Consider the following 10,855-nt stretch of genomic DNA (forward strand, 5'->3'; position numbering starts at 1 on the left):
CACTCGGCAGCATTACTGATGTGTGTTTCAGCTGTTCTAATTGGCATGGAGTGATTCCTGCTGGGGGGTTTCTAATTTGCATTTCATTCCTGGAAAGTGATGTCAAACATCTTTTCATGTCTTCCTTGCCAAATATCTGACCTCTCTGGCAAAGATAGGTAGATATCTTTTGCCCCCATTCTATTGTTTCTGTTTCTGCATTTCAGTTTTTAAAAATTTTTTTTATTTTACTATTTCTAGTTAGTTGTAAATGACAGAAGAATGCACTTACACATTTTGATACATAATACATAAGTAGAGTGTAATCTCTCATCTTTCTGATTATTGCAGGATCACGTTCATGCAGTCATACATGTACATGAGGTAATAATGTCTGTTTCACTCTACTATCATTCCTTCCCCCACACTCCTTCCCATCCCTTCACTCCCCTCTACCTAATATAAGTAACCCTATTCCTCTCTATCCCATTCCCTTATTGTGAATTAGCTTCCACATATCAGAGAAAACATTTGACCTTTGGTTTTTCAGTTTGGATTTTTCCACCTAGCATTATATTCTCTAACTCCATCCATTTCGCAGCAAATGCCAGAATTTCATTCTTCTTTAAAGTTGAGTAATTTTCCCACATATATACACACCACATTTTCTTTATCCATTCATCTGTTGAAGGTCATCTAGGTTGGTTCCACAGTTTAGCTATTGTGAATTGAGCTTCTCTAAACATTGATGTGACTTTGTCACTGTAGGAGGTTGATTTTAAGTTCTTCGAGTATAAACCAAGGAGTGGCATTCAGTTTTGATAGATTGTTATATATTCTAGATGGAAGATTTTAATCAGATACTGTGTCTGCACCAAATGATCATCAAAGCAGATCTTTCTGCTTGATCACAGACAGAATGTTGCCAAAATATTCAAGTGCTACTTAACTTGTTGGCATGTCACAAATTCTCCTGGAACAACCCAGTTGACAGCTACACTGGAGGTACAAAAGCCATAGTATCAGAAATGTTGTCCCCTTGAAATGAATCAAGGCAGTGGTCGCAAATCCCACTAGTAGAGATTATATTTGAATATAATATAGCTGAATGAAAAATGACATTTTCAGTTAATAAATGTTCTAGATGAGGCAGTGGGGATGATTAATGTTCTCAAATCTTGTCCATGAGGAATTTCGAACGTGGTGGGAACACAGATGGAGAAATGGCATCGGTAGTTAAATGGTAAGTGATATCTTTTTGAGCTCATGAAAGTGTTCTAGATTTTATTGTGGTGATGAAGGAAATATCTACAAACTTACTGTATAGACTGCAAAACCTTAGAAATCTTATATTTGATGGGTGAATGTGTATAAAGTGAATGCCTTTCTAAAGTTTTTGTTAATGACCCAAAGCCCAAAGAGTAAGATGTTAGCAGGCCACACCTCAGCTGCTTGGCTAGCATGGCACAGCCTGGCCAAGATCCCAGGAAACAGGAGACTGACCAATCCTGCCCCATGCACAGGCAGCAGAGGACATTCTGCAACTCTAATTTTCAAAAAAGGTGCAGCTACCAAAGGGCATCCACAAGGAGCCAGTCCTGTGATCACCTTGAGAAATCAGAGCATTTCATTAATGTGGGGAGTGGATCTTGCTGTGGTATCAGTTGAAGTTTCCTTAGGGTGCTGTGACTCCTTCCCTAGAAGACAGCCTTGTCCTTTCATCAAGTCACCTTCTCAGGAAGGCCTTGGTCATGATTGTGGATTCGTCCAGTTTAACCATCTGACATCTTTCACAGAATCAGAAAGAAGCTATAAGGAAAATACCATCTCCAGGCTTCTTCTAGAAAACAGGTTAATGGTGCAGAGGCTGAAGGCTCAAGAACAGCTCTCCCATTTATTGATTCTTGCTTTTATTTCTTGTGCTCTGGGAGTCACGTTAAGGCAGTCTGATCGTAAGTCAACATGATGAAGATTCAGGCCTACTTTTTCTTCTATTTGGTGAAGGGTCTTAGGACTAATTTCTAGATCCTTGATCCATTCTGAGTTGACTTTTGTACAGGGTGAGAGATAGGGGTTTAATTTCATTTTGCTGCATATGGATTTCCAGTTTTGGCAGCACAATTTGTTGAAGAGGCTATCTTTTTGCACCTTTGTGGAGCATGAGGTAATTGTACTTCTGTGGGTTTGTCTGTGTGTCTTCTAATCTGTAACCATTGATCTAACTGTCTACTTTGTTGCCAATACCATGCAGTTTTTGTTACTTACTTCTCCACAGTAGAGTTTAAAGTCTGGTATCAAGAAATTGAATGGACTCAAACTAAAAAGCTTTTTTTCAGAAAAAGAAACAGTAAAGTGAAAAAGGAGCCAACAGTGTGGGAGAAAATCTTTTCCACACGCACTTGAGATAGAGCACTAATCTTCACAATTTATAAAGAACTTAAAAAACTTTACACTAAAACTACATCTCACCCCAATTAGAATGTCTATTATCAATAATACAAGCAACAATAGGTGTGGGCAACGATGCGGGGGAAAAAGGTAAACTCGTACATTCCTGCTGGGGTTGCAAATTGGTGCAGTCACGCTGGAAAGCAGTATGGAGATTCCTTAGAAAACTTTGAATGGAACCACCATTTGACCCATCTATCCCACTCCTTGGTTTATACACAAAGGATGTAAAATCAGCTTACTACAGTAACCCAGCCACATCCATGTTTATAGCTGCTCAATTCACAATGGCCAGATTATGAAACCAACCTAGATGCCCTTCAATTGATGAAAGGATAAAGACACAATGGAATATTACTCAGCTATAAGGAAGAATAAGATTATGGCATTTCCTGGCAAATGGATGGAGTTGGAGAGTATCATACTAAGTGAAATAAGCCAAGCCTAAAACACTGAAGGCTGACTGTTTTCTCTGATAAATGGATGATGATACATACTGTGGGGGCGGGGTGGCAGGGGGATAAGAGAAGAAGGAGGAACTGGAATTGTGTAGAGGGAAATGGGGCGGGAGGGGATGGAGGAAGGAGACAGACATTATTCTCCTTTGAACATGTGTGATTACATGAATGGTGTGAACTACATTGCGTACAACCATAGAAATGAAAAGTTGTACTCCATTTGTCTACAATTAATCAAAATGCAGTCTGTAAAACTAACTAAATCAATTAAAAAACATTCAAGAAAAAAAAAACTCTCCAAACAAATGAGAGAGAAGGGCCCAATGTTCTTAAGAGGTATTTTATAAAATATTGTGCCCCTGTCTTCGATGGCCATGGCTGCCACAAGGACCTCACAGTCTCTTGGAGACTTTTGTTTCCATGGCAGTTTCATCCAGATGACTGCACTCTGCAGCTCCCCTGGATGACTCCACCCTTTCTGGGACCTTCAGTGGTCATCAATCTGATGTGAGGGGTCCCTCCCCTGCCTGGGCCTAAGCCAGATACCTGTGGGTATCTGGAAGGACACTGTGCTTTCTTGAGCCCACCTTTTGATTTCAAATAAGTTTCCTTCTCCACGTCCTTATGCAAAGAGTCTCTGTACCTCTGTCCCCTTCTGGTGTAGCTGAAGTCTTAATGAAACTGCTTTCACAATGTTATGTTTTGTCTATTCATGACTTTTATGTCAAGTAGAGCAGGTCACATTGGTTGCACTGTGAAATGGCAAACTGGGCTGGTCACTCTGAGGGGGGCCAGCACAAGACAGTGACACAGAACAATGGAGAGCTGTATGAGTTGCTAGGTTCAGCCATCAAATGAGCTCCAGTGAAAAGTCAGAAGCTGCTGGCTACTGCTTCCAGGAAGGCGAAAGGAGAGCTGCTGCCCACTAGGAGGTAAGAGTCAAAGACGCTCAAACTCAGGGATGCTAACACTAAGATCTGAGAGCCACCTGCCCTCAAAACTCAGAGCTGCTAATACCAAGGGAGATGCACTTTTTTCTTGCTCTCTGCATTGGGCCAATAACCCTCAGCTGATTGGTAAGAGAGATTTTTAAGGGACACAGATCATGAAGGGATGCACAGAGAAGATCCCCTAACCCAAACAAGGCCATTTGAATGGGTGTGATGAGTTTGGTTCAGTGGAAGGACCAGTCTGAATCCGGAGGGAAGACCCAGTGAATGGACACCTGTGCAACCTGGGGCCTGGCATCTGCAGTTACCTCCTGCTCTCAGTTCTCACTGCATGGAGTCCCAGACACACATGGTGGAAGCGGCATCTGGAGAAGATTTTTCTACCAAATGGCCTTTTTTCCTACTGACACAGGCCATCAAGGCACAGCTTCCCACCATGCTTGAACATCCCGTCCCCTCACATCTCACTACCTTCCCTCTGCCCTCTCCCTGCCCATTTTTTACACTCCCAACACCCTCCCTTTCCCTTTCCTTTCCTGAGGACTAGCAGTAACTGTCCCGAGTGAGGAGGACCCTTTGGCCCTTGGGGCATAGAATGAGGTGAGGGTGGAATATTGCCCAGACTCCATGGGAAGAGGAGCCACCTCAGAGGCCACACAGCCAACAACCCCACTGTCCTCAGTGCCTCTTCCTCTTCTTCTGGTTCCTGGTGACTTGCACTTCCTTTTCTGAGGCAGTGAGCTTCCAAACAGTCCCAGAGGCAGATCTTGACCTCCAGAGATCTGGAGGTTAGGCATGGAATGGGGCATATTTTCCACACAACCAAACATCCAGTGACAGCTTGCTTCTTGGATTGGCAGATGGAGGGGGGAGGGGGCTGAGAGGTTCCATGCAAGTTCCCTGGCTCTGGGACAGTCTCTAGGGCAGCAGGTGGTGCTGGAGGGGATGGGGGCTACAGCCCTGTCTGGAGAGCTGCGGCCTGGGATGCTTGAAGTCCTGAGCAGAGGGTTTGTATGTGAGGTCCCTGTCTCTGGGACAGTGCCCAGGGCAGGAGATGGTGCTGGAAGGCTAAGAGTAAGTGAAGGCTTTGGAGGTTGTCGTCCATGCTGCAGGTACCAGACGTCCTATGTGGACCCCCAAAGAAGTGGCTCTTCTGGGACCCACTACACCTTTGTTCCCCAAGTTCAGGGAGGAGAATCTGAGGGTTTAGGGAGGGCAGATGGACTGAATGGTCCCCAAGAAGAGAGACCCATGACAACTCAGGAGTACAGCAGTGTCCTTTGGTCCCTATAATTCTGAGTCTATGGCCCTGCACTGCTTCCAGTCCTGGGAGGCCTGGGAAGCCACCTCTTGGAGTCAGTTCTCCTTGCTGACCCCTTGATCAGTGTGATGGTTATATTTCTCTTCACTGTGGTTACCAAGTGCCTGAGAAGCTCTTGGGTCCTGTTGGGACACACCATGGCCTTGGGGCACCAGCTTTCCACTTGTCTCCTTCCAGGGCAGGAGTTGCTTCTCCACCAGCTGCAGTAGGAGATGGGCACTGGCTCATTCTTCATCATGCATGATGAGGGCCAGAGGGACTCAGGTCAAGTACACTTGAATGGGCGTTGGGAGCTGGAGGTGTCACCCATCTTGGTCTCAGAGGGCAGACTAAAGCTCTGCTGCCCACCCTCCTGGGCTTCCTCTCAGCTTGATCCACTGAACACATACCTGACTGTCCTGTCTCCTTCCTCTCTTTCTCCACCTACATCCTCTATCCTGGAGCAGTCTCAGTCAAGGAGCCATGTACACAGGCAGGAGAAAATAGACAAAGTCCTGTGGGCCATATGAGTAGGGCCCTGGACATGCCTCATCTACCTGCTATCCCTTGTTCCCCTGCACACTTGTGGTCACTCCCTTTCCTGCCTACCTATGTCCCTTTGTCTCCTTGTCTACCACATACCCCTCTCTGGCTGATGCACTTGATGTCCTTCCAGACACGGACTTGGTGTTCATACCTCTGTTTTTCTACCTGGTGACCTTCTCTCCCTTGTCTAGATATTGTTTCTTCAAAACCCTTGGTATCCTAGTTTCCCCGCACTTATTTTTCTGGTGTCCCTGCATCTCTTATATAACTGGTGTACCTCCTACTCCTGGTCTGTCGTGTCCCTCGCCCGCAAGAAAGCACGACACAGGAATCTTCCTTCAGCAATTTAATAAGGACCTTATTATTATAAAACCATGGTTTTTCTTCTTCCTCCTTCTTGAGCCGAATTCATACACTTTTATACTCTTGCAATAGCCAATCTACTCCTGCCACTTGGCCTATGTTCATAGGTGCTCCCATTTGCAACAGTTGGCTCAACCAAATATGGGCTTGTTTACCTAGAAAGCACTTCAGGAAACCAGCGCCATCTTATCATGGTGGCGAGGCGGCTCGCCACAGCTCCCCCTTCTTTATTTTATGAACACAGGTGAAGGTAGAGGCCCTATCCTACTGTGCAAAAGTGGCAAATAGTGAACGTCAGTCCCAGAGTGGCGCCTTCTCCGGGCTTTGGGGCACAGGGTTTTTATAGGGTGAAGGGGCAGGTTTCCCGCGCGCGGTAAGCAACAGTTTTCTTATCAGCACATAGGTCACCTAAAGGGTAAGGTTATTTTTCAAATTTTTGCTTGACATCTTCATGGTTCCTGCTTATCAGTGTAACGGCCTCCGGGCAGGGCGTGCTGTTGAGAGCAGGGTGGTATCTGTGCTGCTAACTGTCTCAAAGACAAACAGGACTGCTGGGCCTCTGTGCTTACCAAGGTTGTTAAGAGATATTTGTCCGAGGAATGTGCAGTTGCCTGGAGACCTTATCCGTCAAGGACGGGAGCAGGGCCTTTCATTCCCCCTTTTTTCTTTATCATGGATAGAATCCTATATCCATTTGTCCATCCTGCCTCAGTTATGGAGAGTATTCATCAGTTTGCTTAATCATTTGGTACTGTTGAGTAAGGACCATAGTCTGGATTATTTAAAGGGAATAATACAGACTTCTCCCGGCAGGGAGAAGGGGGCCATGGCTGATATTCTAAAAGTCCCAAGAAGTGAGCGCACCCTACATCTTTTATAGGTTAAAGTCTCTTTTGTTCTTCAGTTCTCTCCCCCCTTACCTCTCTCTCCTTCCTGCCTACGTGACTAGGCCTGGTTTTGCATTAAGTGAGAAACCATGGGCAGGGGGAGGGCTAAGGTGATTCAGGCAGGTAAGGGCCCAGGGGCATTAATTAGCATCTCCTTGCTTGCAGTCCTTGATAAAGGCAGGTAAATTTGGTAATCAGGGGGCTCCGGAGATCCTTGACATTCCATTCTTCCAGGGGCAGTCTCCAACTTCCAAAGGCAGATGGCTTCATGGCTTCATTTCCTCGAATTGACCCGATTCCCTATTTCTACACTAACTACCTGTCCTTAATTCTGGCTTCATTCCCCCCTTTAGCTATAGGAACTCCCAACTGCTTTAAGGAAAAGGGGGCGCCGATCGTTCTGGCTGCTTCGAAGCTGAAAGGGGGCAGCGAGGGGCAAGCAGTTTGGAGTTCCTTTTTTTTTTTTTTTTTAAATTGGGTCAATCGAGGGGTCCAAAGTAGAAGCCTGGTTGGGGAAGAGCAGGTTGTAAAGTCATCTGGGGGTGGGTGCTTCTATGATAGAAGAACAAAAAGACATGAGTACTGAAATGAGATTAGTACAAAGTAAATGTTGCAGCATCTGGAACATTCCACTGAGTATCATGAAAATGACAGAAGTCAATCTCTCACCAGGAGGTGGAAGAACTGAGAAATTGTTCCCATAACTAGGCCTAGCAAAAGGCTGGAGAGGACAAGGCCTTTATTTGGGAACTTTAACATTGTCCAGGTTATCAGGAATGTAAAAACAACATTTAACTCTTAATGTCATAGATGTCCCCAGAAAATATAGTTAAGCTACTTAAGTCATCTGATTTTGTAAAATATCCCTTTATTGGTATAACCTGTGTTTAGTAGAGAGCTCTATACTTCTGTTACTTAGGGCTAGGTAATCATACGAGCAAACATAGATTAAGTCTACCTGTGTAGCTTAGGAAGGTCTGCAGGCCTTAAACTGACTAAAAACTTCTGACTCTGGCACAAGTGTACATCTTAAGTTACATTTAACTATTATTTCTTTTAAATGCCCAAGAATGGTTATATTTTGGTTTTAACTGTTTTGCTGGGTGTCTAAGATCAAGTTGGTCAAATTGACCTGGTTCCTGTCTTGTTAAAGAGTCAGCTGAGTTCCCACAGGGGCCACTTGTAGAGAACTTAAGGGCAGCTTCTTAGCTCCACCAGTGCCATTGGTTAGGCAGGGTCTCCTTGATGAGGTGACTTCCTTTGGAAGCATTAAGGGATGTCTCCCTTTTTCCATGACCCTCCTCTGCAGCAGATGCACTGAGCGATTTTTTCATCCTCTAGTCTCAACAATCTCCTTGATCAGGAGGTTGTGTGACCCAGAGTTGCAGCGCTCCTTAGAGAAGTCCTCTTATTCCCTGGGTTCAGACTGACTGAGGGCAAAAGATCCAAATACTGGTCTATCTTGCCTTCTGTATTTAATTCCAATCTCTAAGTTTGATCTTAATCATCCAGCAAGCCAGTCTCACCAGTCATAAAGTAAGAGTACTGGACTTTAACTTTAATGTCCATAACTTTACAGTTATTTACCCTTTTATCTAACTGGAGTCTGCATTAGTTCTGGAAGTTACCACTATCTGTTCTGGTATCTGTTACCACTATCTGTTAGGTGATGGCTTATTATCACAAGTTACCTAGGTTGCGTGTTCTTGAAGCAGCTACTTCTGCAAAACATTAATAGGTAACAGTTTTACAAAATGAAATTAGTAAGAGTAAAAATATATTCTGCTTGTATAATAGCTATCTTGAATTTTGACTGAGAACCACATTATATTCCCTATTTGAGATCATAGTAATTTTACAACAAAAACCAATCTTTTGATTATAACTTTAAATAAGCTGAAGTCTGACTTATTTTGGAGTCACTCTAACATGCAGTAAGGTGGGAGGCAGAGCCTTATCTCAGGTAAGGCGTGACTCTTTACAGATCTTAAGTGTTCTAATCCTACAACTAATTTTTGCCCCTTTTGCCATGACCAGCATGACCAAATTTTTAAGTTCAGTGAGGGTCAAAAGAGTATTAGAAAATAAAGGTTTATAAACACAGATTTTGAAGATTAAGCTGAGATCAGATGGAGCTCTGTTCTCTGATGGAAATGTAGATCTAAAGAGTTATGTTAGCAACATTTATACATGTCTTATTATTAAGTTAAAGACTATGTAAGCATTATTCTTTGTTTTCAGGAGAGTTACAGAGACTAGACCATCTACATAACTTTTTCTCACAACTGCAAAGTGCAATGTTAGGAACTCTGTGTAGCTCTCAAAGAAGTCCACTGTCCAAAGTTACTGTAAGGTGGGCAGGAACTAGAGAAGGGAACTGATGAAACACTGGTTATCTAGCAAAACAATTTCTTTCTGCCCAAGAGCTGTGTGCTTGATATCAATGTAAGAGCTGATAGGACTCCTGTACAGAGCCTCCCCAGGGAGGTTACTGCCACAGCAGTTAGGCATCTTGTGCTCCTACACAGGAACACTTCCAGGCACCAGGCATGCTACAGTCATGAAGTCAGGGACCCCAATCTCAGTCATTGTTGTCCCATTTTTGCTATAATGCATTATACTCTTTCTTAAATGTCATTTTAAGAAGTTTATATATATTGATTTCTGAGTCCATATAAACATTAGTTAACACAGTCTAACATTATATCCAAAACAGGAATCAATCAAAGAAAGGCTGAGAGAGCTTTTAACTTTTCTTTTGTGTAGCAAAATGCTTTTACCTTCTACACTATGAACCTTTAAACAAATCAGGCTGTCACTAACTCTTAGATATATATTTACATTTAAATTTTTATCTCAGTGAAATAAGTAACCAATTTTACATATACCTTACTGATAATATGTCCCATAATAGAACATTAAACGATAGAAATAAATCCCCAATTAAAATTTACTCTTTATAAGTTTAAGATTACCATTACAGACAAGTTTAATCTGGAGAATAGCAGCTTGATAAATTCCCTGCTTTAAAAACTTGTATACCTGGAAAATATGAACACATTTAATATACAACTAGAAAGCATTTCACAATTACCTTGACACTTTTTTCTTACCAAATTTAGTTTTTTTTTAAGAAAAATGTAGACTCTGTAACACAGTACAATACTCTAACAGTTGTTTAACCATAATTGTATAAACCCCAATTTTTAAGACTAATTGTTCTAAAGAATAAAACTTAATAGACACAAAGTTAAGAGTAAATTAGTGTTTCTAAGAAATCCTTGTCATTTTACCATGTCATTTTACCATGTAGATTAAACTTTGGTTTATATCAGAACATTAGTATTACACCTTAGGAAAAACCTTAAATAGCTTTGGCTGTTTCACATACATACAACCAACTTAGTTTCACACAAACATGTTGAAACTTGCCCTTTACTTACACAGACTTTCTTAGCACTTACTTAGACCCTCATGTATTTCATCACACAAGCACTTTCTTACCCAGAAACATTTCCTTTTCCCTTTTACTAAATATATTTCCATACCCAGACCCTTTTTATTTTTTTTTCTTTCCTATCTATTGACCCCTTTTTGTTCACATTCTGAAACAACTCTTATGAAATTTCTGAACTTAGATAAATTACTCTATTTTAATAAGATTAAATATTTTGTTGTTTATAGTACTCTAATTGAAACACAGTTGAAACTTTTGGGACCCTTTGTATATAGAATTCCACTTGTTAGGACATAACTCTTAGTAACCTTGTTTTTAGTTTAGTGATGACACAAAGCAAGTTTAAACCCTTTTATTTACCAACCTATGAAAACACCAATAATGTTTAAGTATGATACCCCATGGAATTTGAGGAGTTAAGAGTACTTGATGTTATTTAACAATGAGTATTTTAACTTTGCAAATTA

The sequence above is a fragment of the Sciurus carolinensis genome, chromosome 15, assembly GCF_902686445.1.
Source record: "Sciurus carolinensis chromosome 15, mSciCar1.2, whole genome shotgun sequence".
Taxonomy (NCBI): Eukaryota; Metazoa; Chordata; class Mammalia; order Rodentia; family Sciuridae; genus Sciurus; species Sciurus carolinensis.